Raw genomic sequence first — 14,270 nt, 5'->3', positions numbered from 1 at the left:
ACAATGATGTCTTCTACATAACAACTATCCGTATTTGATAAAGTGCACATTCGATGAAGCGTCTCCATGAAGGGTAAAATAGTATTAAGCCATGAGATAGTTTATATAAATAACGCATAACTAAGAGGGTGATAGAGCAGATTGTAACCCCGAGAAAACATTGTCAACTGAGGCGAAGCCAAGGTTGAAATTGTAGCAATTGGCTCTATCACCTTTTCAGATATTTGTTATCTAATTTATCATAACGAATGTTCTGTGATTACTATCTCTATTAAAATTCAAATTCCATTTCTTTTAATCTAGATTTTAAAAAATGTATACCCTTTCATATATTACGTAGGTTAAAAAGTTACCTTTTCCCATGTTGTTTGGGTTTCGTGTTAAAAGTGGAATACAAATTTGTTAAAAGAGAAAACATTTTTTGATAAAAACACAGCCATATTGAGAAATATCAACAGAGATGACAGACGAAAAGAAGTTATGGGAAGTTATGGGAACTTTATTGACCTTATTATATATTTCTGAAAGTTTTCCCGACCTATTCACATATTTTCAAGCTTGAAAAGGTGGCCTATTCCAGCAGCACATCCTATCAACTTGTATATATGTTTTTAGGGAGATATATCGGTATAATATTCATTTTGTTTTGTTCGTACTGGTCCTCAGATATGATATCTATAATTCATCTCAGAGAGACATATTTTGGGTACGTGTGTCTGACGTATCAAATTATTATCTTGGTACCTTTGATATCTATTTACACCATTGGGTCGGTGCCACTGCTGGTGAACGTTTCGTCCCCCAGTAGACAACACTTCGGTGTTGATATGAATCTCAGTTATATGGTCATTTCTATAAATTTCCATTTACAAAACAATAACTTTTTCGAAAAACCAAGGATTTTCTTATCCCAGGAATAGATTACCTTAGCCGTAATTGGCACATCTTTGTGGAATTTTGAGTCCTCAATGCTCTTCAACTTTTTGCTTACTTTTTCTGAAACTGATATTATCAAGATGCTTGATTTCTTGATTGACAACATATTTGTTACGTTCGGAGGACGTGTTTTTCAACAGACTGTCGGCATTCCAATGGGAACAAACTGTGCCCCTCTACTTGCCGACTTGTTTCTTTATTATTATGAGGCTGACTTCATGCAGGAACTTCTTAGGAAGAAAGATAAGAAGTTAGCAATATCCTTTAACTCTACTTTTCGCTATATAGATGATGTTCTTTCACTAAATAATTCAAAATTTGGTGACTATGTGGAACGCATCTATCCAATCGAGATAGAGATAAAGGATACTACAGATACAGTTAAGTCGGCCTCATATCTTGACTTACATCTAGAAATGGACAATGAGGGTCGGTTGAAAACAAAACTTTACGACAAAAGAGATGATTTCAGCTTTCCAATTGTGAACTTTCCATTTCTAAGTAGCAACATTCCAGCAGCACCTGCATACTGGGTATATATCTCCAAATTGATACGATATTCCCGTGCTTGCATTTCCTATCATTATTTTCTTGATAGAGGGTTGCTGCTCACAAGAAAGCTATTAAACCAAGAGTTCCAAATGGTGCAGTTGAAATCATCCCTTCGTAAATTTTACGGACGCCATCACGAGTTGGTTGACCGTTATGGAATAACCGTTTCACAAATGATATCGGATATGTTCCTTACGTCGTAACAACAATCCCCTTCCCTTTCATGAATGTGACCTACTGAATTAGACTATTTACCTGATTTGTTATCACATAAGCAACACGACGGGTGCCGCATGTGGAGCAGGATCTGCTTACCCTTCCGGAGCACCTGAGATCACCCCTAGTTTTTTGGTGGGGTTCGTGTTGTTTATTCTTTAGTTTTCTATGTTGTGTCGTGTGTGCTGTTTGTTTGTCTTTTTCATTTTTAGCCATGGCGTTGTCAGTTCGTTTTAGATTTATGAGTTTGACTGTCCCTTTGGTATCTTTCGTCCCCCTTTGTCTTCCGACGCTTGAATAAAAAAAGTTGAAAGAACAAATAAAGTACGAAGTTGAAGTGCATTGATGACCCCAAGTTTCGAATAATATGGAAATACAGCTAAGGTAATCTATTCCTAGGAAAGAAAATCCATAGTATTTTAAAAATTTAAGTTTCCTAACAGTTATCTAACAATTATAACAGCACATAATAGTGATCAATCGTCATCTTCGACTTGACTGTCCCTTTGGTATCTTTCGTCCCTCTTTTACTTGTTTGGCTTTATAACTATTTTGATCTTAGAGCCACTGATGAGTCTTATGTACTTGAAACGCGCGTCTCGCGTATCAACTTACAATCCTGGTAACTATTTACAAGGATATACACACACATGGATAGCAGCGCAATTAAATTCTGAGGAAGACCCAAAGACAGGAGACGAGTAGTACAAACTTTTAGTATAAATTTTAACTCTGAGAAGTCCGGGGCATATAAATGTTGACAATATTTGAATAAAATAGTAGTGCACATATACTTTTCATTCTAGGTTATAATCATTTATGAAACATATCATAATTAAAGTAGCACATAGGAATTCCTATGGGAAATTGCATTATCTATATTTACAGATTATAAAAAAAAATCTTTAACTCTGATTTCATATAGAAGTAATTAGAAAATATTAATATGGTAAATGGTATTTTGCAATGCCAACTTTAGAAATTGACCGGAGTGCAGAATTTTCAAAGAAGCATTAAAAAGATAACCAAATAAGACTGATTTATGATTTTTGCATGACGTCCTGTGACAAATAACTAAAAAAAATTGTAAAATAACAAAAATACCGCACTCCGAGGAAAATACTAAACGGAAAGACCTTAAGCAAATGGCAAAGTCCAAAGCTTAAATACATCAAACAAATGAGTATCAACTGTCATATTCATGTCTTGGTACAGGAATTTAATAGCAAGCCAGTTATTAAAATTAAAAAATAATTTCAAATTTCAAAGCACTTATAACAGTAATAAAAAGATAATTTGTTTGGATATAAATAATAAGTGAAGAGACATTTTTTATTCTTTTAGTGCATCATTGATGTCGTCACAGAAAAGTCATTGCCCTATTCCAATTGTGATCCATTACAGATCAAACAAAGTTAAACGAAATTGACGTTCCCTGCAATTTAATTTTGTTATTGCTTCTCAAAAAGTAATTGAACATTTGTTTTTCATTTAGTATATTTAATTGATTGTTAAACTCGACCTACTTAATCAAAGGAAACATTCAACAAAATATTGTTTTATAGAAATATTGAATTTCAAAGAGGTCGACATGAGTTCAAACGTCCATATACAATGTATCCCATTCCTTATGTCAGCGTTAGGCACACACAAACACCATGCACATACTCACTAAAATAGGATAGAAAATGAAAAAAATCACTCCATTTTCTACGAACATCGTGTAACTGCTTCATAAACAGTCTAGGAAAACATGATCTTGTGAAAAGCAAAAGAACACTGTACCGACAATATTTAGGACAATGTTTTCCTAACGGAATATTTTTGTTGTTAGGACTGATAGAAACGTTAATTTGTTCCCAATAAAATAATTATTTTTAATTAGGATCCATGTGAAGGAGAACATACATATGTAAAGCAGCATCAAGATCGAGTAAAACCAATAACACGTACGTGGGTACAATATCTCAAGATTGTTTTTATGTAAAATGGCTTGATTAATCATTAAAGTGATAGGGAATGAGTTCACCTTTGAATTCTGATTCCGAAACCTGGCAAGTCTTACATATATGTTATAAAAATTACAAATGTAAGAAAGATTCATAGTACGTTAAACAAATTAAAGGTCGGGTTTTTTTTTATTTCATTCCAGGATTTAAGATTACATAGCTGAAATCGGATCGACATAATTTAAATTATATAGATTACCACTTTTATTTTTGTCCATCTGATGAGTTAAGCCTTTATCAACTGATTTTTATAGTTCTTATGTAGTACTGTTATACCACTGTCCTAGGTTAGGGGGAGGGTTGGGATCCCGCTAACATGTTTAACCCCGCCACATTATTTATGTATGTGCCTGTCCCAAGTCAGGAGCCTGTAATTCAGTGGTTGTCGTTTGTTTATGTGGTACACATTTGTTTTTCGTTCATTTTTTAACATAAATAAGGCCGTTAGTTTTCTCGTTTGAATTGTTTTACATTGTCTTATCGGGGACTTTTATAGCTGACTATGCGGTATGGGGTTGCTCATTGTTGAAGGCCGTACGGTGACCTATAGTTGTTAATGTCTGTGTCATTTTGGTCTTTTGTGGATAGTTGTCTCATTGGCAATCACACCACATCTTCTTTTTATACCTCAAGAATTTGGTTAGATTCATTTTTCTTAGTTTCTAGTTTTCTATGTTGTGTCTTGTGTACTATAATTTGTCTGCTTGTCGTTTTCTTTTTTTAGCCATGGCGTTGTCAGTTTATTTTCGATCTATGAATTTGAATGTCCCTATTGAACCTTCGCCTCTCTTTTGTATCTAAAGAGGAACATATGACAAGGTCACTTTTCCACCGCTCAATATTTTTTATTTATTTTTCCTTACTTGCCTTAGGCATTTAACTTCTAAAATTTAGTGCAAAACTGCAAAAACTTAAACAAAATTGTAATCTCAACATTGTTTAGGCTTTACTATTGTTTAGCCTTGAATTTGAACCTATCGTACTTACAAATGATAATGCATAACTTTCAATTTCGATTAGATGGATTCAATCTTTCGCATTACATGACAACGTGACTTTTGTAGATGTCGATTTCCAAATACCTTTGCCTGGTAAACCATTCGTAAAGTAAAAGTTTGATCAAATGCATAACAATATTCGATATTTCAATTTCATGAGACATGAAGTATCTTCGTAAGAAGATAAAAATGTTCAAAGCGTAATGAAAATCGATTCTTCATCAAGAAATAACTATTAGTTAATTACATTGCCTCATGGAATTATATGCTATTTTGAAACTATGTTGTACTGTTAAGAATTTGATGTTCAAATAGTTTTTTTTTAATCAAACAAATGTTATTTACCGTTCGCCTGTAAATGGACATTCAGGTGCTTTTCGATTCAAATATACAACTTTGTATGTAATTGTAAAATTCTTGCTATTATTGTCAATCAAACGGATATATAATAATAATAATAATAAATTCTTTATTTAAAGAGGGTAAACTCAGTTAGTTACAATATCATTCTTAGACAAATACGAAACGCGTTTAACTATTCAGAGTTGTCGGTCATTATGCTTTTAATAGATTAATTGAGGTTATATGAATAAGGTTTTGTTTTTAAAAGATTTTTGTTTAGCCAATAAAATTGAAACTCCTTGATGAAAAATAATTTTCATAAAAAAGAACATTAAGTTTGGCACCAAAATACTTTTCATTCGTATTCTAGATACATTCTTTTAAAAATTCTTAACGGCAACATACAGAGTTTAATCTATTTACAACTATTCTATCTTAAAATATATAGAAAACAAAATAATACATCAATTTGGAGAATTGGTAAGGTATAAACACCAAATGGTACAATTTGGTACCCTATAAGATACAACTTGTTCGAGATTGAACAATCAAACTTGATAAACTGCAACATCTACACATCCGTTACTTTATAACAGAAGTAATTCTATGTTAGAAACTTCAACCTCTAACATCTTCGTACCGCGATGAGGTTTTCGACTATCTTGACTGCTAACAAATGACAACCAACAATATATCGAATCTGCTTTTAAACGACTATATGCTGTTGTCGTACATTTCCTGAAAATGAAGTGTTTTCCTAAGACCTTCATTGCTTATATTGAAGTTACCATTAAATACTATATTATATGTATATTATAGGTGACCTTATGATAATCTGTCAAACATATTGTTCCTTTTGACATTTTATCTTATCATAAATAAACACTTAAATAAAGCTTAAGCTGAAAGGAAGACCATTAATTTAACCTACTTAAATGCATCAGATTCTCATTTCGGCAGCTAATATATTTTAATTGATGCTGAGATATTAACCGTTAAAAAGTATGAACATGCTGACTATGCGGTATGGGCTTTGCTCATTGTTGAAGGCCGTACGGTGACCTATAGTTGTTAATGTCTGTGTCATTTTGGTCTATTGTGGACAGTTGTCTCATTTGCAATTATACCACATATTCTTTTTTATCTGTATAGTCAAAACTTTACAAAGATTAAAAGCTTTGTATTGGGATGAAAGTTCTTGAAAGATACTTGCTGTTAACTCACTATCCTAATTTTGCTTTTTCACTACACAATAATGACACTGGTGATTGTTCCATCTTCTATCAGGTTCATGAATTAAATTCCTTTTTGCTAATGTGCTTACTATCATATTTTTTTTTATCATCATGCAAGAATGAATAAAGGCAAAAGTAGTGTACCGCTGTTCAAAAGTCATAAATAGATTGAGAGAAAACAAATCCGGGTAACAATCTGAAACCGAGTGAAACACTCTGGTTATAGGTTTATCTTCATTCAAGTTCAAGAATTAAATGCAAAGGATGCATAGAACTAGGAATGTATATATCAAAAGTCAATAAAGATGAAGAACACAACGTACAGCAGATAGTCAGCCGAAAAAAAGTGAACATTCAGGATGCAAAAGTTTATCAGATAAAACTTTGTTTTATCAATTAAGTATCTAATTGAATATGATATCTAAAGCAATTTTTGCAAATAATTACTTACATTAAATTTGAAATAAGAGACTAAACATTCAACCAGAATCAGAATGCGTCCATACGTGAGAAAGCGTATTTTGACTTTGTATTTCAAAATATTTGTTCATTCAATGGGATCTAATTGAAATGTTAATTGGATGGAGAAGATAGAAAAATAAAACCCATTTAAGTGTGTATCACACAGTGTTTAAAGAAATATCCCATAATAGATATATCCAAGACGAAGTCAATCCTTTAAAATTATGTATCGAGGACTTATTCTATAGATAAGAAAAATGGCAAGAAATTACCTAGCTGGCAGTAAAACACAAATAGACCAATTCAGGGTGGTCTGTAAGAGAGACGAAAAATAAAAAAAGGGATATTAAAAAAAGTCGGAAAAAAAAATTGACAATACCTTGCAAAAAAAGTAAAAAGACAAAAACGAAAAACAACAGTCTACAAAACTCAGCATAGAAAAGAACTAACATAGCAAAATAAAGATCCTGCTCCACATGTGACACAGAGTGGCAGGTTGGACAAGAGCGCATGATGCAATTTTAAGTTCATGATATGTTGAAATCTGAAATTGAAAAAAAAAAACACTTTATAAAGGAATTTTTGAGATTCACCTTCAGAAATATTTCTATCCTAAATAATTTCCAAGCCAAAAAAAATGACTGCCTATACACTTGAGAGATATGGGTTAAAGGAGGGTCTATAAGAATAACAAAAAACGTAACCAAATTTATACAATTAAGCTTGTATCATATTTTTGGAAAAAGTGTACACTAAAATCTCATTGAATACATTTAATGGAAAAAGAGTTATACACACTTCTTAGTAAAATTAACATCGTAAATAAAGGCAACAGTAGTATACCGCTGTTCAAAACTCATAAATCTATGGACAAAAAACAAAATCGGGGTAACAAACTAAAACTGAGGGAAACGCATTGAATATTAGAGGAGAACAACGACACAACATTAAAATGTAACACACACAGCAACGGACTAAGCATTAGACAACATCCGATGAGAATAACCAATATAACATCAAAACCAAATACATGAATTTGGGATGAATGAATGAATTTAAATGTGTCCGTCCAGAGTATATTTACACGAAATTTTGGGTAAAACTGTCATTTGTCAAAAAAATCACCAGATCCTTCTGAAATTCAAAAACGACTACGATGTTTAAAAGGACTCACAAAGTCTTTATAGGTTAAAATCGTTCAATATAATACCGGAATATATATATTCCCATTCTGTAAAAAAAGAAGGTTAATATTTTTCAAAATAAAATTTCATGAAAAAAATATGATATAAACTTTTAAAGGATACTATTTCATTTTTTTGTAACATGTGGCAGAGTTATCTTGCACCCATTGAACATTGATTAACTAAATATAATCACTTAACTTTACATCCCTGTATCTTCATTCAAAATATATTTTATATAAGTTCTTTGTCATAATTACAGACACGTGGAGTTTGATGACTATTAAGAACTATATACCCGGTAATTGAATCGTATCAAGGTCACCACGCCATTACGTTAACCTCCGCTTTCTTTAAAAATCGGATCTTTCCTATGAAATTTACCACCGGCTATCAGATCATTAATTGGCTTTCTTTAATGTAAATAAAGATGATCGATAATGCTTGCAATGCCTAGAAAGAAATTTAATTGCCGTCTTAATCAGAAGAAACAATAAAAGGATTCTTACTAATGAAAGTAAGCTATTAAAGGAATAAAATGTTTATAGGAAAACATATTTTCCAAGTCATTACTCGAAATCATTTAAGTCAGGTTGAATATATTCTAGGTTTGTATAAACTAAAACTTACACTATGTTTATTCCATTCTTCGTACAAATTTAAGAAAAGGATATGCAACTTTATATGGACGAAAAATTTCAAAGGTATTAGGAGTAATCAAAACTATAAATCGAACAATACAGGGAACTATATGAAACCCATGAATTTAAAAAAAAAAAGGTCCTAGACCTAATAACCTAAAGTATATGAAGTAGAAATATCTATACGATATAATGTGTATATCCCTAAAGGAAATAGAGAAAAGGATGTGAAATATATGACAATAATTTATTGATATTAAATACATGATTGTGATAACATGAACATATTATATTAATCCCAACGTTCATATGAAGTATATGAACGGTTTAATATTTCATTAATTATTCCTTTTCAAATGATTATATATATATATATATAGTATACAGGTTGCGTTATGTAAGAGTGTATGGCAACTATATGACTTTTTGTCATTTAAGCGTCATTATGATGTAACAACGTTGTCTGTGTGTTTCAAACTTATGACATTGAATATCCATTTGGTATTTTTCGCCTCTCTTTTAATGCAAAATAAAAGGTTTTCACAGTAAGAGTATCCATGTAAAGAGTTATCAAAGGTACCAGGATTATAATTTATTACGCCAGACGTGCGTTTCGTCTACATAAGACTCATCAGTGACGCTCAGATCAAAATAGTTATAAAGCCAAACAAGTACAGGTTATGCTATGCTTTCACTTACTTAAACATCAAATGTCAAATTATTTTGTTCTGTAATGTGTCAAATTATGGGCATATTTTAATATGATATGAACTTGAAAAAATAGACTTTATTTAAGCCATAACTTGGTTGTCTATAGTGCCTAACAAGATTTTGTGAGGGAATTCGATGTTTGCTATACCACTGTTCATTTCAACGCACGTTATTACATTACCACTATACCAATCGAAATGAAATTTTTTGCAGTGTTTTGAGAAATGATTTTACTTTGTAGTCACGTATTGTTTGTGAAACATTTTATGCTTTAAAAGCATGAATTTTCTGTATAAAGTCAATAATTATGTGGACTTTTAGAGCCCAAACTTTGTTTTGCCTTAAATACATATATGAAAGTTCCGAAAACTTTACCAACACAGAACGACATGTTTATTGAAATGATAGCAAAACTTTTGGTTGACAAATTTTTATTCGTTATTGCAAAAAAATTAACTTTGAATATCTTACATTTTCTCCCTACCCAGTTTACCCCTATTACTTATTTTGATGTGGACCGGTCATTGTTATTGAAAATTACGCAATTTGATTGGACTAAATTATTACAGTTTACCTCCAAACTGTTTATGCTTTTCATACATGACTATTGATTAAATCAGAACGTGCATGAATGTGACAGTAACTAAAATGACCTTCAAACTGGACATTGGATGAGTCCATGTTATGTTTATCAATGAAAGTATAGGTAAGAATTGCCAATTCTCCTATTTTCACAATTTGTCTCCAAATACACAGTAGATAGATTATTTTTTAATAGGCAATTGCGGAGAAAAACAGAAAAAGTTTACAAATAAGAAGTTTATTCCAATCAAAAAGTCATTTTTCGAAGAGAAATGCCAAAATACATTTTACGCACGGCTACGCTAGGTAAAAATATTATTTATCTTACAAAAAATATCATTTTTCAGTCTCATAGGAACATACTAATTACAATTAATCCCAAACTAAAGAAGCCAAGAAATAAAGTCAAAATATGTCCGATTTACCTATTTTGGGACCCATAAAGTGAATACGATCGTTTTGAGGTCAATTTCGTCTACCTCACAAAATCTTGTTAGGCACTATAAGTGACAATTCATTTGATGTAGATAACATCAATTTGTCTCGAAGTATTTTAGGTTCATTTTAAATTATCTCAAAAGAAAGATATCTGGGTCCATCGAACTTTTTGGGCTTTTATTGCATTACATAAAGTATTGATTTGCTCATATTCGAATGCAATCTGGTGACCTGCAATTGTTCACAGATTTGACATTTGGCTTTAATGGAAAATTATTTCCATTTCACATCTTCGTACTGTTCAAACAATATGAATATTTCAATTTAATGATCTTCTATTTGACAAAGCGTTTTCCCTTTTTATACGGCAAATAAAGGAATAAGTTTGGGAAAATCTTTGTTTCTTCCATTAAGCTATTACTGAAGCAAGACACCAAAGAAAAAGAAAAAAAAAAGAAAAATCAAACGTCGTCAACAGAAGATAAAACAAAGAAAGACTAACTAAGCCTTTAAACCGTTCGACTCAAATGAACGACTTCAAACTGGGATATATGACAAAAGTGATGAGTAACAATTGTCAACTTTCCATATTTCAGCAATTAAAAAAGAGGGACGAAAGATACCAAAGGGACAGTCAAACATACATACCCTCTGTCCCTTTACTCACAAGCAACATACTATTGCGATCCTTAACCGTTGTACACAAGAATAAGTGTCTCTTCATCAAATTGCCGATTGTATCATATTTTCTATTGTGTCCTATTCCCCGAAAACATCCTTCTCCCTAACGTGGCATTTGACAAATATAGCATAGAGGCTGATACACGTATGTTTACCCTTTCTGACACATTCTAGCTCCATCCTTTTAAAATTCATTTAATTCCATGATTTTTGTTTTGTATACTATGAGCGTTAAATATATACCGAAGTGTTATTTAAACCCATCAATCGAACTTACAATGCCATGTCAAAAATACTTAAAACGAAAAAGACCACAGAGAAGACTTTATCCAGTTCTAAAGGCGAACGATAAGAAGTAGAAGAAGGTATGTATTGGATCCGTGTGTTTATAATTAAAAGGCAACAGTAGTAAACCGATTCATGATCTTATGTCAGTGAAAATTTTGTCATGATAAAATTATTTTATATGGACGAGAATTCCATTGTTTGATCCTGAAAGTCTTGGAATATTTTGTTTGAAATTAAGCAACGTATTTAATCAAATTCAATGGTTGGCAATAATTAGTCCAATTAGGTCCGTGCGTCGGGTTACTTACTTATGTCATTTCATTGAAAATCTCTTAATACGAAATAGAAGATGAATTTCGGTCTCTTTAGGTAGTGATCTTATAAAAACTCAATTTTCAAACAGCCTCCAAAGAGATTTTTTTCAACCCAAACTAGGTAACCGGATGTGTTAAAATTCATTTACACAAGGTCGATTTCTATTGAATGCAGCTGATAAATTACCTTCATTTGTATCTTCTTGGTAGACTTATTATAATTGAACATTTTAAACTACTGTTACCAAATTTATTAATACGAAGAACATACTTGAATAAAATAGTAATAAAACTTTAAAGAATTCGATAACACACCATACATTTTATCTTAATAATACAGAAATTACGTTATAAATTTATAGGACAAGTTTTCAATAATTATCAATGAGGTCAATTGCCTGCCATTTTTGGCATAGCATATTTGAAAGATATGATATTATATTCAATATTCATTTATGCCGTAGTCACATGGGGATTTTTCATAAAATGTATATAAATGGTTTCAAATCGAAATATATCAATCGCATTCAAGGCTATTTTGAACAAATTAAAGACCCCCTGCCCCTATTAAACTAACTTTATTTCTAACAACTTTGTTACTTTGTTTGCTAATGCAATATCTTAATCAATGTTTTATTCTTTTCTTATTTGCAGAAAATGAAGTAAGTTATTATATATGTATATTTAATTAAAATAGACCGATGACAATTCTCGGCTTTTATGGAAATACTACCCCATCAATTTGGCAGACTTATTACTGTATTATACCTACAAAAAAAAATCACAAAAACAAACTGAACTCCGTGGACTATTTAAACCGTAAAGTCCCTAATCAAATGGCAAAATCAAAAGCTCAAACACATCACACGAATGGATAACAACTTTCAAATTCCTAACTTGATACAGACATAAGAAAACGATGGATTAAACCTTGTTTAGAAATAGCCAAACCTCTCCCATGTACTGGCATCATTGCATCTTTGGTGTCTATATTATTGTTCAGTAGGCGAAAGGAAAAATATTGATCATCTATTTGCATCCTCTCTGTTAGAGTAACATTGCCTGAAGGATTAAAATTGAGAATGGAAATGGGGAATGTGTCAAAGAGACAACAACCCGAGTTTATCAACTTCCTCGTTCTGTGATAACACTTGCTATGGAATTCTTCATATTAATCCAACAACTGTATGTAAGGAGTCTTCTGGAATACCTATCCTACCAAGCTCTAAATCATTCTTTTAAAAGTTAGCATATCAACAATATCTTTTAAGATATTCTTTTTTATATATATCATTTTGGTTCCTTGCCATATATACACACGTTCTGTAGCTGTTTTCAAGTGTCGAGAAAGTAAGTTGAAATGTTTTGAACAATAAAAGCTTATAACAAAAATACCGAACTCCAAAGAAAGTTCAAAAAGGAAAGTCAATAAAAACAAATTAAATCCAATCATAAATCAACAGAACACTGCAAAATTCCTGACATTTTTCTTTTCGGTTAAACTGAGATTTTTAGCTAGCCCCCGCCCTCCCCAATACACACTTGTGTAACAGTTGTATGTAGTTTCTTTTGTGTATTGACAAGGTGAGCGAGCAACCAAAACAGACATAATAGGTTAACAACAGACATTTTCCACGTCAACTGGTATTTTTATCCATCGGATGAGTAAAGCCTTTTCAACTGATTTTTATAGTTCGTTCTTATGTTGTACTGTTATATCACTAACATGTTTAACCCGGCAATATTCTGTATTTATGTGCCTGTCCCAAGCCAGGAGCCTGTTATTTATTGGTTGTAGTTTGTTTATGTGTTACATATTTGTTTTTCGTTCATTTTTTGTACATAAATTAGGCCATTAGTTTTCTCGTTTGAATTGTTTTACATTGTCATTCCGTTGACTTTTATAGCTGACTATGCGGTATGGGCTTTGCTCATTTTTGAAGGCTGTACGGTGACCTATAGTAGTTAATTACTGTGTCATTTTGGTCTCTTGTGGAGAGTTGTCTCATTGGCAATCATACCACATATTCTTTTTGATATAAAATATTAATTCGACTATAATTGGTATCCAGCAGCCAAAAATGTAAAATCATACATCATAGTCAAGCAAAACAAGTTACTAAATAAACAAACATACAAAGACGCCAGCAAAAATATACGGTGACCTATAGTTGTTAATTTCTGTGTCATTTTGATCTCTTGTGGACAGTTGTCTCATTGGCAATCATACCACACCTTCTTTTTTATATAGACAGTACATTTGACATGGTAAATTATAAATTATGTTCAGTCTTTCAGATAATTTGAGTATTTGAAGTTCAGTACTGGTCACATAATTAGCTTGCTGTCAATTATGATCTGTTAGGTCTATTATATTAAACATTCCTATAAAAACACTAGCCTTGGCTCGCCACAAAACCAAGTTCAATCCACCTTTTTTTACTTAAGGTAGATTCATGGTATACCGACATCTTGGATTGTACAATCACAGTACAAAATCGGTCTAGTTATTTGCCCAAATCAGCAAATTTGGAAACAGATTTGTAATTCAATGGTTACACTGTTTATTTATATAAAAAATAACTTGTTAATTTATTGTATTAATGAAAATATTTTAACAAATATCAAACTTTTTGATTTTTAAAATATTTTTTCAAATGAGCCATTTAAGGGGAGATAAC

This window comes from Mytilus galloprovincialis, chromosome 9 (assembly GCF_965363235.1).
Source record: "Mytilus galloprovincialis chromosome 9, xbMytGall1.hap1.1, whole genome shotgun sequence".
Lineage (NCBI taxonomy): Eukaryota > Metazoa > Mollusca > Bivalvia > Mytilida > Mytilidae > Mytilus > Mytilus galloprovincialis.
Note: the sequence above shows the minus strand (reverse complement) of the source record.